Below are 13,423 nucleotides of genomic sequence, written 5' to 3'. Positions count from 1 at the left end.
AAACTTCCGCCAACCATTGAGAAGACTAGACTCTGCCTCCCTTTCACTTGCCCATACTTCCTGCATCTACGAAGCAAAAGTGGAGGACGCTCCTTCTCCCACACCGGAGCAAAGACCTGGAACAGCCTCCCCACTCACTTCTGGACTTTCACCTCACTGCTAGAATTTCAAATGGCCTTCAAGACCTGGCTGTTCGAATAAGCCTCTGGGACCGGCAAGCAACTGGACACACTATCGGCTAATTAGCTGCGCTTTATAAAGCCTGATTTATTAATTGATCAGCTAGGCCAGCTTGACTCCAGTGGCATAGAGAACATGGGACTCACGTTCGGAACCTTTCTCCTTTTGTGAACAGAAGCAATTACTTTTTGTGTGTACTTTTGTGCTGGAAACCCTTCAAGGTACCTAAAGTGTCTGTGAAAACACCTGGGATATCATGGAATATATCTTTATCATTTACAGAATCAGTAAGCAACAATACCTTCTCTGTGGCATTAGGATTTAATGTGATGCCCATGTCTCGTTGTTGATGCCACACTAGAAGATTATGCCCTCTTTTAGCCACATACAACTTCCCTACTGTTTCCCTGTCTTGAAATTGCATTCTCACCATTGTGTATCCTAGTACATCAATCTTGATTCCACCATACCCCACTGGGTTTATATCAGATGGTAACAATTCCATGTTTTTCGAGCCAAATATATTCTACCAATTTTTTATTCCCAACCATTGTATAACTAAAGCACACACTTCTTTCCCACCAATCAAGATCTTACATTCATGAATTATAATCGGTTCACGATCTACACAACCATCGTTTTTGACACACAAGATCATTTCCTTATCATTTTCAACCATTGCCACACTTTGACGTTTTAAGCTTCTGCACACTGTGGCATAATGTTTTTCCTAGATAGTGCTATCCCCCACAAATAGAGGGGCATCCCCCACTCGCACTCAAAGAAAGCGTTTCATTAAATTTGTGAAAAGGTTCTGGAAATGTTTGAAATTGTCAAATCAAATTTTATTCATGTTTTTTCATGTTTTTTACTTCCAAAAAGACTTCTTCTCTTGTCTTTGTAATAATCTCATGATATACATTTTAGTGGTACAATTTTTATGATTTCTTTGAGTGTGAGTGGGGGACGCCCCTCAATTTTGGAGGATAGCGCTATCTATGATTTACTATCCTTTCTCTCAGAAGGATTAACCCACCTGCACCACCCACCTTCAAATTAAGGATCAATGACCTGGATCAAATTGGAGTGCGTTAGACTACATTATATTGTTTAATAATGTTTTTCCCCCACATTTCTTGCATGTGGCTAACCTGACAAAACATTGCTGGCTATTAGAAAGATGAGACTCACTGCCACACCTAAAACATTTTCCACAAAATTCTTTGTTACTCTTGCTTTTGGTCTTATTGTCACCTGTTACACGGTGCACGCTCTCATCCTCAACTTCACAAACATTCTCTTTCATAATGGAACTACTCATCCCCTGAGTTCCTTCACTTCCTTTAGTTTCTCCCTTCTCCCGTACACATGAGGTAGTATTCTCCATTCCCTCAAAAATGGCAACCACTTCTTTAAGATCAGGATTCCTGGCCAGAAGTTTCTTTTGTAATCTTTAGGAATTGGTACACCTTACAAGTTGATTTCTAATCAGAGAATCAAATATAGCCTCAAATTCACATGTGAATGCTAAGGTTTTCAAACTTGTTACATAGTTCCCAATCTTCTCAGTCTTCCCTTCAACTGTCAAGAAAAATGTATGTCTTTCCAACACAATATTAATTTGAGAGCCAAAACAGCATTCAAGCAGTAACACAGACATTTCATATGAGTACCCCGGTCCGCCATCACCCCGGCTCACAGGTATTTTATCCAGTCTTTCATAAATATTCCTTTCTTCCACGCCCAAATTATGGTGTAACACTGATTGTGTCCTCACTGCAGAAATGTTTTCTCCTCTTATGGCATGTAAATAGGAATCAAATAACTTTTTCTACTGTTGCATGCTAATAAGGGTTCTCCCTTGTCCAAAAGAAGTTATGGTGGTTGAGACATATTGGAGGCAGCCATAACTGTTACTCAAAAAGAGCTCAAGAATTGCGGGAAAAGTTGAATTAAGATAAATGGTTGAGGAACAGTTGACACAGTGGTCTTTATTTAGACACACAATAATGCATGGGTCACTGAGTTGCATGCAGATACCACCACAACACCAATCCAGAGTAGACAATAATGGTTGTATGTCGTGAGTCTAAACCTACGAAGTAATCTAAAATGGTGTGCCTATCACCGTTGATGAGCTAGAAGCAAAGTATTTAGAACATCACTGTAGTACTTCAAACAAATGGCATATAGTGAGACTTCCACCACTTCCTGAGACATGGTAGTAATACTAGTTCCTAAATAGTAAGACTGTCACCACTTACTGGCACAGGGTATGGCATAGTCTCAACATTCTCACATCATAGTCCTAACATTCTCATATCATTGTTTAAAGGACTGAATATCGCTCTGTTGGAGATCACGATGAAGTCTCCATCAAAATGACTAGACTGTTAGGTAAACCAACTACATGGTATTTTACAGCAGATGGAGCTTGTAAACCAAATACTAAGTTTTCAAGATGGCCGCCATGGTTGAAAGCAGATTTTTACAATACTTTGGGCTTGTGCGATCCTTCCCAATGCTTCAAAATGACCACCAAATGCTCCTTTCTTGTTTTCACAGTGAGTTGAGCTTGTATGGAATCCTTCCCAATGCTTCAAAATGGCCACTAAATGCTCCGTACTTGCTTTTAAAGTTCATTGAGCCTGTATGCGATCCTTGCTAACCTTTCAAGATGGCCACCAAATGCTCCTTATTTGTTTCTAGAGGCGTTTCAGCTCGTGGCTGCTAACTGTCGGGAGACAAAACTCAGACACAATGCTCGTAGCTGTGGTTGGAGTGCAGTATCTTTCCATGCAGCCCACGTATTCATCAAAAATTCAATGAAATAAGCAAAAAAAACAACAGGCTGCCATGGTGATCATTGTTGGGTCGCCCAAAATCATCGTGGGTTCTATGAAACTGACCTATTCAGAATATTGATTCTCTGTGACCTAAGTTATGATGACACAGGTTCTATGTGCTTTTGGTTGATGTTCTTACAAATAATATTTTTGACTCAATATTTTGGTAATTTTCTTTATAAGTTTATGCCCATGATATTTTTTCTCATGATGCTTTTGAAACAATACTTCAGTCTCTCGATATTTATGATCACAATTTTCTGTTTGTGATTCATGGCTACTTCAGAGCTAGAGGCTAAGGGAGTGCCTCAGGTGAATGAGGGGCATTTCACCCAGTTGTTGCCTATGCTTTCCTGAGGTTGAGTATGACGCACAGCATTCCAAGGAGACAGAGAGCTGGCAGCACACAATGCTTCCTTTGCAGGACTTTAAGAGTAGCTGTAGTCCACAAAGGAGCATTCTGATTGGCAGGCCTGTTCTTAAAGTTTGTTTGAGCCTCAGAGCACCCTTGATTAATATTAATTAAATGACTACAAAGCTCATTTCAGGATCAGTATCAGAACAGTAGCCCAAATAGATGTAAGTAAGACCTATTTCCAACCATAGTATCTCTAGTGTATTTTTCCATAGTCCGAGTCACTGCCTCTAGATAGACCCTTCCGGTCTCTCACTTTTTGAGTTCATAGAAGAGAATCAGCTAGATGTTCCATACACCAAAATTGGATTAATTATACAATGGTAGGTTTCTATCAATGGGCCCGAGGTCACCATAGTAGCAGATAGCCACAATATGTATGACAAAAAAGCCACAGGGCATTCAAAACTATCAATTCTGATTTCATCTGAGCCTTAATTAATGCCTCATGTCAAAATAAACTCCCAGGTAATTACAATTGTTTAGCTTTCACCAATGAATTCCATCAATAAACCAGTGGTCCTGGAATTTGCTTCAGTTTTATGCTTATCTTGATTCTTTTCTTCAATTCATATTTAAATACCCAAGTGGGATAATGTCATGGGAGAAGCAATGAATGAATCAGCTTTAGGAGTCTACACGCAACAATTCAGAGGCAGGCTTGCAAGTATATGGATTAAAGCTTGCAGGACTCAAAATTAAAACCATATTAACTCACAGCTAAGGCAATTGAATGCCTTAGCAAAATCAATTGAGGCATAGATTGCAAGAAGGCCTTCTTTTTACACCACCATGCACCATTGATGTTTCTTGGCCAAAACCTACCTGAGTAATCTGGAGAATATTTCCAATATTCACTTTATTTTGCCTTGCATGAAGGATAATTTTTAAGAACAGCTTAACAGTGGGACATAACAGTTAATAGAGAATAGATAATAGCTAATTGTCCCTTGGATTATTTGGATTCCCGTTTATATTTAAAACCTAGTACAGGAAGTGTTCCACTCCAGTTACTTAGCAGAGGAAGCATATTAACACTGACATTAAAAAGGACAGTTGATTCCCTTGATCACCAATAAGGGCCTTGTTTTATGTTGTTACTGATAAGCAATCAGTGAATTTAGTATCTGAAGACTTTGTTCTTCTAAGTAGCAAGTTAAACTGATATATAGTGGCAGAATTTGTAGTAATTCTTACTCCCTTTGATTTAGATCAGATATTGTATACCCATTGTCATTACAAAGAGCAGCGATATGTATGACCCAAAGGTTACTTTGGATTTTTTGAACATAAGAAAAAGGTTTCCTATCAGAAAAGCCCAAGGAAAATTACCATTTAACATTGTTTATTATTGGAGTTTTTGATTGCCATGAACATTGTTGCCCAGTTTCTTTACATGTGTTCTCCAGTTTGGCACTGACCAAGCTCTTTTGATCTTGTTTCTGTTTTTTAATATACAAAAGTAAAATATTTACTACTGCTACTATTCACAGCTCTTTTGCAGCATCTCAGTAATATTCTTAATATCATGACCGATATTTTGTCAGTATGCAACAGCTAATGTCTTTTTAGGCTTTGTATCAGCAGCATGAAGTATGTAGTTTGTGTGTTAAACACTCAAACTATAATGATGTTTAATGAATTTGCATCAGATCTCTGCCAAATAGAATTTACTATCACATGATACCTTAATAAAATTCCTTGTGGTTAAAGAAGAATACCCACTTATAGCATTTGTTCACCATTGTCTGACCATTTATCAGAAAAACACCTGATTCTCACTGCAAATGATGAATGGCACAAGGAGGTGGCCTCAGGCATTTAAATCACAAGACCACAGTATTTAATCACCAGCAGAAGTGAATAATATTTCCAAATGTGGCATTTGAATTCTCTTTCTTATTTATTTTAATACCGGGTGGAAATATGTTTCTGAGACTAGCTCCATGCTGCAACAACAACAAAATTATGTTAAGGATACATGCAAGTCCACCTTTTGCTGGCTTTTGTCTTATCCTTGGGCCCAAATAATATATTAATAACAAGAGTTAAATAGCACGTTCTGATTTTTTTTTATGTGGAACTTTTAAATGTCTTATTGATCGCATTAGTACATTGGTTAGCTTCCTATGTACTTAAACTGGGTTTATGCAACAATATAGACAACAAAATATGGTGAAACAAAAGTATCATTGCACAATCATCAACTACAAAAATATTGACGAAGAATACAGTATGTTAAAAAAAAATATCATTAAAAATATTATCATTAAAAATATCACGAATAACATAATATTGGCAACAAGTATATAGAGATCCAAAATGTTGACTTTGAAGCAAATAAATAAAGAAATGGCCAATTATTAACAACATTAATATAGTGAACACAAGCATTAAACAAACATATTAAAACATATTTGTATGCATTATCTTAACCACTTTAGAAATATCAAAAAATAAAGAAATTGTAAACATCCAAAATAAATGTGAAATATATTCAAGCATTAACCGAATAGGCAAAATGTTACATGAAGAAAATGACTACTAATCCAATCAATTCAAAACTGCAATAATTAACAAATAGGAAAGCATTTTTAATCCACAAGCATTGGCAATGTTAATATGTTTGGTTTTAAAGTGGTGGACCCTACACTCTCACAGCACTGCATGCCCTGCACTCACATAGACAGAGTCTTTTCATCTGGTGTACTGAAAATAGGAGTGAGAATCAAGAAAGAGAGCCTCTCTTCCCTGTTTTGATGGAACATGGGCACAGCTCAGAGTTTATGATAAGAGGAACAAAGTATGTCAGAGTGCACATAATGCAACTGAAGCAAGACATTCCAGCAGTTTAAGATGAATGTCAGAATTGCTACTACTTTGTTGTATCAGGAATTTAATATTACCAGCATAGTTAAAAAACAAATGAAGGATTTCAATAAATGTTAAAGCGTTCCAAAAAGTGCACAATAATTCTTAAGTAATACATGTACAATGTGTTTACTTAAAAGAAAAATTAAAATAACAAAATTACACAATGAAATCAAGACCTATTTAATGCCGCCTGAACCCGAGATCATTGTTAGAAGACACCATAGTTTTAAACAATGTATAATCCTTCCATATGGAGTTCATCCAAGGGAAGTTTGTTCTACTGCAGTTGTCATAGAGTTCTCAATGCAAACCCCTTTCTCATTGCAATTCTCAGACTTTCCAACATAGACCCTTTTCCTAGTGCTTTTGTAAAATAGTAAACAATGTAAAACCTAACTCTCATGGTACTGATACGTAGCAGTCCAAGACTGCATTAGGGAAGTGTTGTGGGGTAGAAACTCAGAATTGAGCAACTCACTAAAATAACTATAAATCAATATCCAATTAACGGGCCCAATTCACAGAACTAACAAGACAAAATCCTAAACTTACTACCATTTTGGTATTCACAGAAGGCACTTACTCATTTTGGTATTCACAGAAGGCACTTACTCATTGATGAGTAAGTGCCTTCTGCGAATACCAACATGAGTAAGTGCCTTCTGTGAATACCAAAATGAGTAAGTGTCTTCTGTGAATACCAAAATGGTAGTAAGTTTAGGATTTTGTCTTAAGTTAGTTCTGTGAATCGGGCCCAATGTTTTTTCTTTGTATTCAAAACAACAAATATTTAAAAGATTTCGTATTAAATTAAAAGATGACCCCTCTTTAACACTTCAACAAGAGATAAATCACTTTCCCTAAAGAAATAATACAGAGGCAATTAACCCTGTAAATGCAGTCTGCTCCACCTGTATGTAGGATACCATGTGACAATTTGTGCTGCAGCATATTCTAATTGTAAAAAACAGCAATGGTCCTATATATGCTTATTGGAAAACATGAGGCACTTCACAATCAAAATGTTTAAGTCTACGGGTTTGTCAAGTTTTTTGCTATGTAAAATAAGGTATCTACTGCCTTTGTTACCACATTTAATAATCAATAAAGCAAGCCTGCTGGCTTTCGAGAGGCCACAATGTAAACTAATTCCTATTGTAGTTGTCAAAAGTTCAAAATCCAATGCACCTTCAAATAATGTTTGCCATGATGGATACAATGTAAACCCCCTTTCTACTACATTTTTCAAAGAGGTCACAGTGTAAAATCCCTTGTTATTGTTTTGTAGAGATCACAATGGAAACCTCTTCCTATTGCATTTGTCAGAAAGTTCACAATGTAAAGTCTTTGTATATGGTGTTTAGCAAGGGGCACACAATATAAAACCCCTTCCAATTGTGTTTGTCAGAAAGTGCACTATGCATAGGAACACAAATGTTTTTTGAGAAGTAGTTCAAAGTAAAACCCCTTTCTATAACAGTTCCCAACTCCTTCCTGCTGTATTTGGGGGTTACACAATATACACCCCCTTCCTAATGTAGAGTTTCACGTTTACTTTTTAAAATTGGTTTTGACCTCCCTGAGGTCTACAATCATCAGCATATTACATAGAATAAAATCCACATCTCTATGTATTTAACCTGGTTTCTGAGTTAGAAAATATAGGGCCTATTTACGAGACTGTCAAGCAAGGACAGGGAAAGGGCAGAAATGCACTGTATTTCAGGCAATACAGTACATTCCTGCTTTTCCCCTGTGCTGGCCCCCTTTTGGCAGCCTCACAATAATTAGACACCAACACGGGTGCCTGTTTTGCATGCAGGATTGCCATGATTGCATGCAGGACACCTTCCGGTACAAAACAAACTTGAGAGGCATATTCCTCTTTCTGTGTGCTGCACTATGCAGCACACACAGAAAGATGCAGTAATGAGGAGAAACCGTATCTTTTTGGTGCATTCCCTTGTCTACCAGTTCTGGTAAATCTGGGAATGCATCAAAAACCATGGGAGTTGTGTGGGAACACCCACCCAACACCCATGGAACACCTTCCCAAGGAAGAATTAGGCAGCACAGCAATTTGAACTGCATTGCCTTAATTCAGATTTAAGGAGCCACTCAGGGCTACGCAAAGTGGCACTGCGTGGCTTCATAAATCACATGTAGGTTTGCACCACGTTGTGTGGTGCAAGAGCAATGCAAACTGGCTCATAGAGAGGCCCCAATGTGTCCACAAGCCTCAACTCAGTTTAATAACAAGCCACTCATAAAGGACAACAGCCTTTAACGTATGTTTTTCATAATAAATAATTCACACCACCTGCTTTTGTCATAATGTTTCATAACAAACAGATCAGACCTAAAACATTTGACATAACCTTTTTAAAGGAATCAATCAGGGCATCAACCTTGATCATTGGCTTCTTAGCATAACCTACTCAGGACTACCACATTGAGCATAATCTGTGTAATACATGCACTTTTCTTGGAGGAAGCACACAATTTATCCACAGTAAAAGAAAGTATGGAGGAAGATCAATATGTGCTTAGAGGCAATGCCCATCTCTCAGTAAGGCATCATAAAGCTCTTGTTCTGTTGATCACATAAGGTTTGGTAACAGTTGCTCTGTCAAGCTAGACCTAAAACGATGTATAATTATAAGTAAGGCTTTCGGTTTTCCGTTTTTACTGAAATTTACAGATAAATACAGACAGAAAACAGTTTCCTGTCTGTATTTATTTTTAAAAGCAGAAAAATACTGAAAATGGTGCTTCTTTTGAGAGACTTTCCATGCTGTTTTCGATGAATTCCAGACAACAACCGAGAAAATAGACAGCATTGAGAGTTAAAAAACAGGATGATATTTCATCAAACCAGCATATGCTGACTTATATTTGTAGTATAACACTAGTAAGTGTAGTCTGTTGCTGTACATAGCTGTTTAAGTTGCTAAAACGTGACAGGCATGTTTGAATAGGTGCATGTCCAAGAGTTGAATAAACGTGGAAATATACCATTTTACAGCTCCATTTATTTTCAAAACACAAAATAAATATGGATAAACACCAATGAGAAGGCAAAAACATAAACATGGATAAATACAGATGGAAATGTAAAAAATAAAATACCATAAAACCGGGAGCCCTAATTATAAGAGACTCCAATACAAGCATTGCTCATGCACACCTACCAAAGGCGAGAGAAGACTGTCACCCTGCCTGACAGATGAAGCCCCAGATTATGTTCACATTTATTTATTTTACCAATAGTTAGAAATGAATTAGAAATTTATTAAAACTACCTTAAATAAAGAGCTAATTATAATTTAAATATATGTAATTATTTTCTGTGTTACATTCCCTATACAGAAAAACAACTTATAAAGGCTTCAGCAAACTCCTACACCAAATAAAGGAAAATTACAAATGAAACGTTTCAAAGCTGACAACAGAAGACAATGAAGAACAAGTAAGTGTAAACATCCATTTCATTTTAACATGTTAGTAATCAACTTATCCTACTGACCAATACCAATTAATCTGTTTATATTTCCATTCCATTTATATAACTCAGAGATCCTAAAAGGTCTACGTATCCAAGTTTCTACCACTCCTCAAAAAGGGAACCCCATTTTTGTAGCAGATGTTATGCAAGGGCCAAGACTGTGCATAACGCAATAGAAAATTGTAAAGACCATAACCACCTTCCATTCATTACAGAGATTAAATGCAAATTCTTCTAATGGAAGTATTTTCAAATAACATATTCACAAAAGAATCCCCCCAAGTTATAGGTCAATTACCAGAAGTACCTAAGCTAAAATGCATAATATTAAGGAAAAGGAAAGAACAGAGACAGCACGAAAAAAGCAAACTCAAACATTGATATTCCCTCCTCATCCTGACTGACTCCAAGGAAGAGTTAACTTTGTATAGCAATCTAAACAACGATACAAAATTTGGCCATAAGCCTTTGGAAAATTACCCAACAAGCAAAGCGCTACATACCATGAACCTTTATCATTTAATACACCAAATACTCTCCAACAAAAAATAGTTGTAGCTTTCAAGCATGCCATGATCGATATAATCACAAAAATATTCCCAGACACTCAAATTTATGGGTGCCAAGTTGACTTCTTTAACCAGGCAATCTGACGCCATCTCCAAAAATCCAGTCTTAGAACGTTCAACAAACAGCTAATTCACATTTGGAATGAAGAAACTAATAGTCCCAGGCTTTGCCCTTATCTCAGAATAAACGAAACATCATTTATTGATATACTGCCCCACTTTAAAAATAATGGAGGCAATTCTCACTTTCAGGATCAATTTGAAGATACATGGGTTGGTCATACGCGCTGATCGAGACACCGACACCAAGCCACATTCCACATTGAATAGTGAAATGTGTATCAGAGCACCTTAACCAGAAAACCAAAAACAACTCTAGTGAATGATAGCACAACTTCCTCCAAGGGACTCATATGATGCCTCACCCAGCACTGTATCAATTTATAGCAGTTCCCAAAAATGGAACAGAGTCATCAAGATTTTATGGCAAAAGCAAGCCCTAGCACAAACATTAAAACCAAAAACACCTTTAAAAACCAAGCATATGCACTAAATGATAGGCAACAAATTGCAACTGTTTCAAAATATAAAAGGTCTTGATATTTTAGAATCTATAGATTACACACAATTTAAGATTAAGCACAGTCGCAAGCATGCAAAACTAAGGGCCCCATTAGTATGGCGGGTGGACTTTGTCCGCCCGCCATACCCTCGGGAAACGGGACCGCCATCAGAGGGTGCGGCGGTCCCGCCCTCCCGATTAGTATGCGCCCGCAAACACTGGCGGGTGCATTGCGCATCTTCAACATTGCGGCGGGCGGTGCAGAGAGCATCGCCGCCGCAATGCCACAAAGGCAGGTTGTGCCTTTCAATGCACAACGTGACAGGCACAGCGCGGTGCCTGCCATGTTGTACATTGAAATGCAGGGGGGTACCCCCCATGTGCACCCCCACCCCCCAGAATCCCTATGAAAACCACCTGCCTTTCCGTGGCGGCATTGCCGCCACGGAATGGCTGGTCACCGCCTGCATAGTAATATGGATGGCGGTGTCTACCAGACACCGCCACCATATTAATCATATTAACATATTAACTGCTTTTCTGCCCGGTAGTATATAAACAATTAGTATCGAGGGATTAATCTCTCATTTATTTTCGCGCAAGGGACTATAAATTACCTTGGCATATATTATTTCTTTTAACAAATTCAACAATTATTTATCAGGTGCAGATATCCATCAGCGAGAATCATAATTATCGATATATTCACATTGAATTATACACAAAACTAGACAAACTAATCACAAATATTCAAAAATACATTACAAAACAACACATATATACATAATCATATATACAACATATACATTCCTCTAACTACTTTTTAAATATGTACACTTCTACATCTCAGTGATGCAATCAGCGGTAGTCCTCTTGGCGTCAGAGGTATCATTCCTCTATCTCAATCTATTATGTGCGCCAAATAACTAATGCTTAATCAAAGCAATGGGTGGACTCCTCCTTAATCTGTATGTCGACGCGGTTGTGTTTCAGCCTCCAATTTCTTATTGGCTTCCTCAGGACAGTGGTACACTCTATCTGTTGGGTATTTCAAACTAATCTACCATCAGGAAAACTTCTTATTTGTGTAATGAAATCGGCTTAGGCCTCATTCATCGGTATCGGTATCCTTTATATGTTTGGTTCATCTGTGGGGCCCCTGGCCTTCTTATCGTAACTCGCCGTGCCAGCAACTCAATTGTCTTTTTTTGCCAAAACGCCCAGCAATCCTCCGGCCCTTCCTCTTTTCGCTTCAATCAGGAATGCAGGGGGGTACCCCCCATGTGCACCCCCCAGAATCCCTGGGGGCCCACTGCGGGCCCCCAACTATGAAAACTGCCTGCCTTTCCGTGGCAGCATTGCCGCTACGGAATGGCAGGTCGCCGCCTGCATAGTAATATGGATGGCGGTGTCTACCAGACACCGCCGCCATATTAACTGCTTTTCTGCCCGGTAGGCCTACCGGGCGGATTGCCGACCGGCGGAAAACCGGCAGACGGTCTTCCTGTCCGCCGGGGTCCCCCCCGCCATGGTAATGTGGCGGGGGAAATCTGCAGCGGGCGGAGGTTTTCGGCAGGCGGATCGCCACCGCCATACGGGCGGTGGCGATCCGCCCGCTATACTGATGACCCCCTTAGTCCTAACAAAATAAACACCAAAATTACCACCATTAAGTAAACACAAAATCTTTAACAAGTTTGTCAATATATGATTTTCCAATGCATTCTGTTTAAAAAACAATACAAATCGCAGCATGAAATAAAAAAATATTTACTTTAAACACCGCTACTGAAAAGTACTACTAAACATTTATGATGGTTTCTATATAAAATCAACTATGATTCTACATATAAAAATATATATCACTAGAACATTACAATTAATAAAAGTAAATCAAGAAAGCAAAAAATAAAAAATAAAATTCCTATTTCATACAGACCTAAATATTAATATTATCTCCAAACATTTCCTAACCAGAATTTATTATATGTATTACACAATCATTAAAAAGGAACATATTACACATACACACAAAAATTTATAAATTTGCTAAAAAAAATCATTAACATCCCCAGTTGACATTATCAATTAGACAAATTACAAATATTTATTCACATTTCCGAAGCTGTGCACGGTCTAGATGAGTCCAGCTGCACCAAAACAATTCTAGAAAGGAATGCGCCGAAGATGCAAAAATACATATATCTAAAACCGTTTTAATACTGGGAGCAAATATTAGATGACATTGATCTGGCCTTTAACACCTCCATACCCCGGCTCCCTGCGTACCCTCTTTTAGGCCTCCCTAATGCGATAACCTTTCCCCTGCGCTTGCTTAGGGGGAGGCAACTGGCGCTTGAACGCTGCAATCAGGGTTATACTGGCAAGGTGGAAATCGGACAGGATACCGCAGCATATATGCTGGATTCACCAGCTATGGAATCATTTAGCGATGGAGAACCTCTCTATGGC

The 13,423-nt window shown here is 38.2% G+C and overlaps 1 long non-coding RNA gene across 1 annotated transcript in view; it reads left to right on the top strand.

Moving 5' to 3' along the window:
• The first annotated feature begins 9,680 nt into the window (after nt 1-9,680).
• LOC146865647 (uncharacterized) overlaps nt 9,681-13,423 on the top strand; it is a 62,645-nt gene continuing 58,902 nt past the window's right edge. The window contains exon 1 of the long non-coding RNA XR_014976673.1: nt 9,681-9,784. This is a non-coding gene — a long non-coding RNA (uncharacterized LOC146865647). The remainder of the gene's footprint in view (nt 9,785-13,423) is intronic.

The sequence above is a fragment of the Triturus cristatus genome, chromosome 2_1 (assembly GCF_964204655.1).
Source record: "Triturus cristatus chromosome 2_1, aTriCri1.1, whole genome shotgun sequence".
Classification (NCBI taxonomy): domain Eukaryota; kingdom Metazoa; phylum Chordata; class Amphibia; order Caudata; family Salamandridae; genus Triturus; species Triturus cristatus.
Note: the sequence above shows the minus strand (reverse complement) of the source record. Positions and strands in the feature narration are given on the sequence as shown.